The sequence below is a fragment of the Apus apus genome, chromosome 2, assembly GCF_020740795.1.
Source record: "Apus apus isolate bApuApu2 chromosome 2, bApuApu2.pri.cur, whole genome shotgun sequence".
Classification (NCBI taxonomy): Eukaryota; Metazoa; Chordata; class Aves; order Apodiformes; family Apodidae; genus Apus; species Apus apus.
This window is the reverse complement of record NC_067283.1, coordinates 133,047,603-133,053,960: the sequence shown is the minus strand read 5'-3', so window position 1 is coordinate 133,053,960 and position 6,358 is coordinate 133,047,603.

The following is a 6,358-nucleotide window of genomic DNA, read 5'->3' as shown; positions in this document are numbered from 1 at the left end:
CCGATGACAAACCCGGAGGCCCTCCGCGCTCCCCTCCAAAAGGAGGGAGCTGCGTGGTAGAAATCTCCCGGCTGCGGGCAGGGTGGCCTGGGAGACTTGACGGGGCGCGGGAAGAGCCCGCGGGCCGCGGCGCTGGGCGCGGGGCAGGGCTGCCCGGGCACCGGAGCTGGCTCCGAGGTCCGGTCCGCGGAAAAGTGAGTGTCCAGCTTTGCAGCAGAGGCGCTGGTTGCTCCTCTTGCCTGGGAAAGGGCCTGCGTGCCGTGCGGGCTGCCCGGGGGGCGTTAGGGATGGCGCTGCAGCCGGGCCGGGCGGGCGTGCTGCTCCCGCACGGTTCGGCCCGTGTGCGGAGAAGCCAGCACATCCATGCCGAGGTGCCACCAGTGCTTCAGAGCAGTTTGAGCTTAAAACTACACCAACCCAGCCCATTAGTAACTAGCCCAACCTAGTTATGACTGGAAGCAGCAGCAGTCTGGCTTTTCTTTCCGTTCCCACACTTGCCACTCTTCCCTGCTGCCAGCCGCTTTGACCTTCATTTTCTAGTACAGCAAGGTAATTCAAGGAGCTAAACAAGCAGAAACCCCACTTTTGGTTTTCCTGAGTTTGTTTTCTGCCAGTGTGGTGCCTTGAATCACTTTAGTGCAGGGTTGGCTGAGCGTCGGTGCCCGCACGGGGCTCTGGCACAAGCGCAGGGCTGCGGGCTGGAGGCAGGGTGGGAGCTGCCGGGCTGCGGACAGGCCATTAGCACAGCTGTAAAGTGAAGCCGCACAGTAAACACAGGGAGAGTTGGGAGTGGGCAGCAATGTTCGAGTGACAAGGCATCCGTTTGGAAACACGAGCAAGCCTTTATTCTGTGTCACAGAGATGAGGAGGAGACGGAGGTTAGGGATCTCACTTAAGACTTATTTATTTTATTGACTAGTGGCTCTTGTGGGTTTACCCTGAGCCAGCCTTCTTCCCTTTCCCTTGTCTCCAAAGTTCTCTTTGTCTTGAGACACTGGACCTTATTTTAAACCCTTGCTATGCCTTGAGCAGGATTTATTGTTTGTCAGGGCACCCAAAGGACGTCATTTAGCTTTGGGTGGAGGCTGAAACTGCTGTTGTTTAAGTTTTCAGAGAGAACCCCTAGATAAATGAATCCAGCTCTTTCAGCTGCTGCCAATTCCTGGCAGAAAGGTTACATAAACATACTCTAAACCTCAAGGGTATTATAAATAAATCTTATAAAATATTAACTTTCGTTAATCTCTGAATGAACCAAAATGGTGCTAAACTTACTTAAACCCTTAGTAAGAAAAGAATAAACCAGATGTCATATAAAAAACAATAATCTCAACTTCTTTCTCGGCGTGCTGACATTTGTTTCTTTTTTTGCTGTATCCTTACTGTTCTCATTAAATTACAATATTTTTTTTCTTTAAACAAATATTTCACATCGTGTATAGTTACTGAAAAGATTCTTCAAGTCTGTATAGATTCTAGTAAATCAGCCTTTTGTGTTTTCAGTGCAGTGGGAGTAATTACTTGGTTTAATGTCTTAGCAAGTTTTAAAATTGTATATGAAAATTTAACCTTAGCAAGGGGCATCTACAAACTGTTTTTAATTATCTCATTGTGTTTAAGAGCCTATTTCGTCACCTTTTTCAGTGTTTCTCTCAAACTGAAAGATGATTGCCTGTTAGTCTGATGCGTACTTCTTGCCAAAGTTCTTGTTTTTTGTTTTGTCCTGCTAACTCCTCAGAGAAACCCCTCAAAACCTAGGGCAGCAGTGCTGATGACCGCAGTGGCTGGTTTCGGTAGAAATAATTCAGTTACTGCTCTAACCTGGAATTTTTAGAAAGAAACAAGTTTTGTGTCAAGAAATATCAATCAGTTATAGCCAACCCCTGTTAAAAGGACATCCAGATATTATTTGTCAATGCATAAATTAAAAGAGACCCTCTGCTCTCTCACAATGGTGAAATTTAGGAAGCCTACATATGTTCTCATGCTTGTATCTAAAACAGTCTTCATGCAGAGGAGAATGGGGGAGAGAGAAACCTGCCTCAGAATATCCGATGGCCGCAGGCTGAGGTGGTCACGGGGATATGGGAGAATGGCATGAAGATCCCTCATCTGTAGCGACAAGAGCAGAAATATGAATAGTGACCTGACAGGTCTGTTCTCTTAAGCTCACATATATTATCTCCCTCATTTTCCTCTTCTGAATAATCCTGGATTCATTCCAGTATCAGAGTTAAGGAAAAATCTGTGCATAGTAACAATAGTGTTTCCTGTCCAGTTCCATGCCACAGCAAACAGGCATGTGCAGTTATTTTTTACCTGGACTACTAGAAATATTCAACCAAAAATCTTTATTTAAAGGAACACACTAAGTAAACATGTCTAACTGCAGTAATTTCAGTCCTGGCCACAGAATAATACATTAATGCATGTGGTAACAAGCACTAGGCCACTTTAAAACACAGTTTTCCCATTTTCCGTGGTTTAAACATCTAAGTCTTTCATTACGGAGCAGATGGAAAGTTCCAAAAGGATCTTGCGATGAAGGGGTTTCATCTTTGTTGCTGCTGCATTTGTTTATTTTTTTTAGGTTTCTCTGTAGATAAATTGCTGGTAAACTTCCATTCATGTTCTGTTAGGATTGTGCTCTTTCACTCCCCAGTTTCAAGCACAAGTAAAGGTTGTGAAGGGTGCTGTGCTAACAGCAGTGAGAAACAAAGGTCCCAGTGGTTTATGGAGAATGAGGGCTGCTCCATGCTTCCTTGGCTGTGTGCTGCAAAGCTGAGCTGAAGTGGCTGTCCTTCAGAGTGCAAGGAAACAGCTCTTTTTTCCTAATCCCCTGACTCTTTTGCCAACTGTGGGCATACTTCACTGCACTCAATAGGAATTGCTAGTCATCTGATAGTCTCAAGCCTCTGGCTTTACCTGAGATTCCTCTTTACTCCCATGAAGCTGATGTATCTGTCAACATAACTTCACATACATCATCAAGAAAGAGCCAGGTATTACTAGCTTCAGTTACTCCTGATTCAGACTGCAGACTTGTGAGCAAAGCAGTGGGTATTCAGGTCATGCAACATGATACCTTTTGGTACCTCTCTTTTGTTAAAATAGTTTCTTATCTCTTTTTAGCTAGTGGATTAAAATAGGGCTTCTACAGAGAGTAATTTAGAATAAGGACATAGCTTCAGTACTCAGATCATGCTACTGGTTGTACTGACCCTTTCTGGCCAGGAACCTCTTCACAGCTGAGCCTCCTGTGTGCCTTGTGTGTTCTTTGAACACGCAGGCAGGCAGAAGCAGAATTTAGGGCAAAGTTTTCAAGGGCTTAGCACATCCTAACTGCCCAGCCTCCACTTTGACATCAAAATAAGATCCTGAGAATTAAGAAGCCTTTGCTGTTAATCTAACAAGTTCCTTTGAAAGTCCTGCTCCTTGAGAGGACAATGCACTCATCGGTATTTTGTCTCTAGTTTTTCAAGGGTCATCCAAAAAACTCCATACTGCCATGAAAAGAGATGACTTGTGTGGCTGCCCTTGCACAGAAGTGCAGCCCCACGCAAACAGTTTGGTTCCATGTTGTTGCCTGGGGTGACACACATACAATATCAGATGCAAATACAGTGAATATTTGAATGGAATTCACAATGTGTATGCTTTTAAGATAAAGTAGAGCCAAGTCCTTCTGCTGCTGCTTTGGATGCAAATGTGTTTGTAATGAACTCCTGTTTTTGTATGTGTCCCTTATCTTGCACCTGTTATCATCTTTGTGGTAAAAAGCTTAGGGGTAGGCTTGCCAAATGATACGCCCCATCTGTACTACCTGGATAAACAGTGTTAGCAAGAAACATGCAAACTGAAAAGCCACAAGTTCTTGATGGACAGGTACCAGTGCTTTTTCCCTGGCTAGCAAGGACGAGGTCTTTGTGTTCTTTCAACAAGTTGCCAACCTTTCCTTGTTTGCAATTCTTGTGAAGTTGTTGAGAGGGAGATGAGAGAGAGAGAGGAAGCTGAGCGTGGGCAAACTCATTTTTGGCATGCAGGTGGAGTCAACTGCAAACATTACAGGCATTTCTATGGAATCTACCAAGTGAATTTTTAAAGTTTTTATTTTTATTTTTTTTACCAGAGCCAAAATGGAGCTAAATGTTGTGACTGCTGTGTTGGAGGTACCTGTATTTGTTGTGAATGCTGCTCTTGTTTATGCCTTTTTGCTTGGACCCCTGCAAATTAGACTAGAACTCAGAAGAAGGGAAGGTGAACAAAGGAAAACTTCATCACTAGGACTTGTCCCTGACAAGTCTAGAAAGAAATGACGACAGAAACAGGAAGGTGAGAAAGCCCTCAGGCATTTCAGCAAAGAGGCAACAGCAGGAGGGAACAACTTGTTCCAGAACCTTACCATGTTCTACTGGGTTCTCAACATTTTCCTATGTTTTCTTTTTTAGGAACTTAGGGTAGGGAGCATTATTGAATAATCCAAGGGTGGCAGCTTGGCTTCTGAAGTCTTGTCATTGAGTTCCTGAGGCAACACGTGTACTGCACTTGTCACATATGAGAATGGCTGACACTTCATGATCTCTGGACCAAGTAATTTTCACTGACTTGGATCTTTGGTGTTCACATCTCAATGCCTTTTGGGTGCACAGGACATATCACTATTGCATATTAGGTGGTATAAGACCTGTTCCACTGAGGAAACATCCACAGGCCTATTTTCAGCTTTTCCACCTCAGATGGAGGGGCTAAGACCAGCAGCACTGTCTGTGGCTGGGTCTGGACCACTCCCTCTTCTGCCACTCATCCTCTGCCTTGCGCTCGCCACGCAGGCATGCTGGTGCTTGCTGCTTTTGTGCATTAGAGTGAGGTAAAAGGTAGAACTTGGCACCATGAATGCCCTGTCCTGGATCTTCAGCTGTAAGGGAGTTTGCCCAATGCCATTTCACCAAAACAAGACTTAAGTAGGACCCATGTTCCTTTTGCTGCCTTCCGTATGGGGTCTGTATCAGCAAGAACTAGGAAGGACACTGCATCCTGTTCTGCCTGAGCCTTGTCAGTCAATGCGGATAATTCATAAACTGGTTGCCCTGGCAGAGTCCAAGATGACACCATCTTTTGGCGCTTGAATACATTCCACCAGACACAAGCCAGGAACTTCTACTGTCTTCTATTGTTTAAAGAAGTGGTGACCTGAGGGGATCCCTCTTCATTATGGTCAACTCAGCTTGGCCCCTGACCTGTCCAGGAACTTTAACCAGGCTCCAAACTTCTGCAGGGTTGAGTGTGCTGCCAGGCAGCTGAGCAAAACATTACAGATTTACTGGCAGTGCTACAGCATCCCAGGCACCCTTGCTGCCTCCAAGGCCCTTGTAACAGCTTGTAAAAGGACTCAGAGAAAACTTTCCATGCAGAACAGGCATTCCTGGGGTGTTGAAGGCAAGGCAGTGTGCCAGTCTCTGTGGATGAGATGGTGCTCTGGGAAGCTCACCTGTAATAAATGGCTGGCAGCAATGTGTCCAAACATTACAGAGATGCAAGGACACATGCATGGATTCATTCCACATTGACCTTTGCTCTCTGCCTCCCAGTGCTAGCCTCTTTCCCTGCTCCTACTATGAAGCTAGCCTCTTCTCTCCTTCCTTCATTCCAGCTCCTCATGGCAGGTGCCAAGCAGTCCCAGTGAGAGAAGGCCATACAGTCAGATGCTCAGCAGGAGAGTGCCCCAAACTTTGCAAGCTTCTTTTTGAAAAAAGTTTCTTTTTTAAATCCATTGTGCAAGAGTGTAAGACTGCCAACCCATCTGAAGTAGCCTGAAACTATTTTATTATTTTATACAGTGCAGACTGTAGGGAACAATTGTAGGGACAGGACTGCACTGCAGAATGCACTGTAGGGATACCCACTTAGGCTCCTGAGACACTGCAGCACTTGTTCCATTTATGGTCATTTTAAAATGATTGTTGAGAGGATACAGGGTTTCAGGGAGGGTTGGTCCCTAAGGTAGGGGACACTGACATGTAAGAGATGCTATGATAGCTGGCTCTACCAAGATAATGGCACCTACAGCCATGAGCAGCAGAAGGATTTTCGGTGCCTAAGTATTTTTCCTGACAAAATCTTGGACACTAATAGCTCCTTAGATTATCAAGCAGGGCCTGAATGTCCAGTCAAACTGCTTTCTGCCCAGTCTTCACTATAGGCAACCATGTCCCCTTCTGAAAGTCAGCTCATTTCTTCAGAGGTCACATAGAGTGCTTCCACCCTGTCACATTGGTCTGCTCTATCTCCCATTGGGATCGTGCTCTTTCAAGCAGCCATATGAGCATGTTTTCTCCTTCTGTGACAAAAGGAAGCCCAA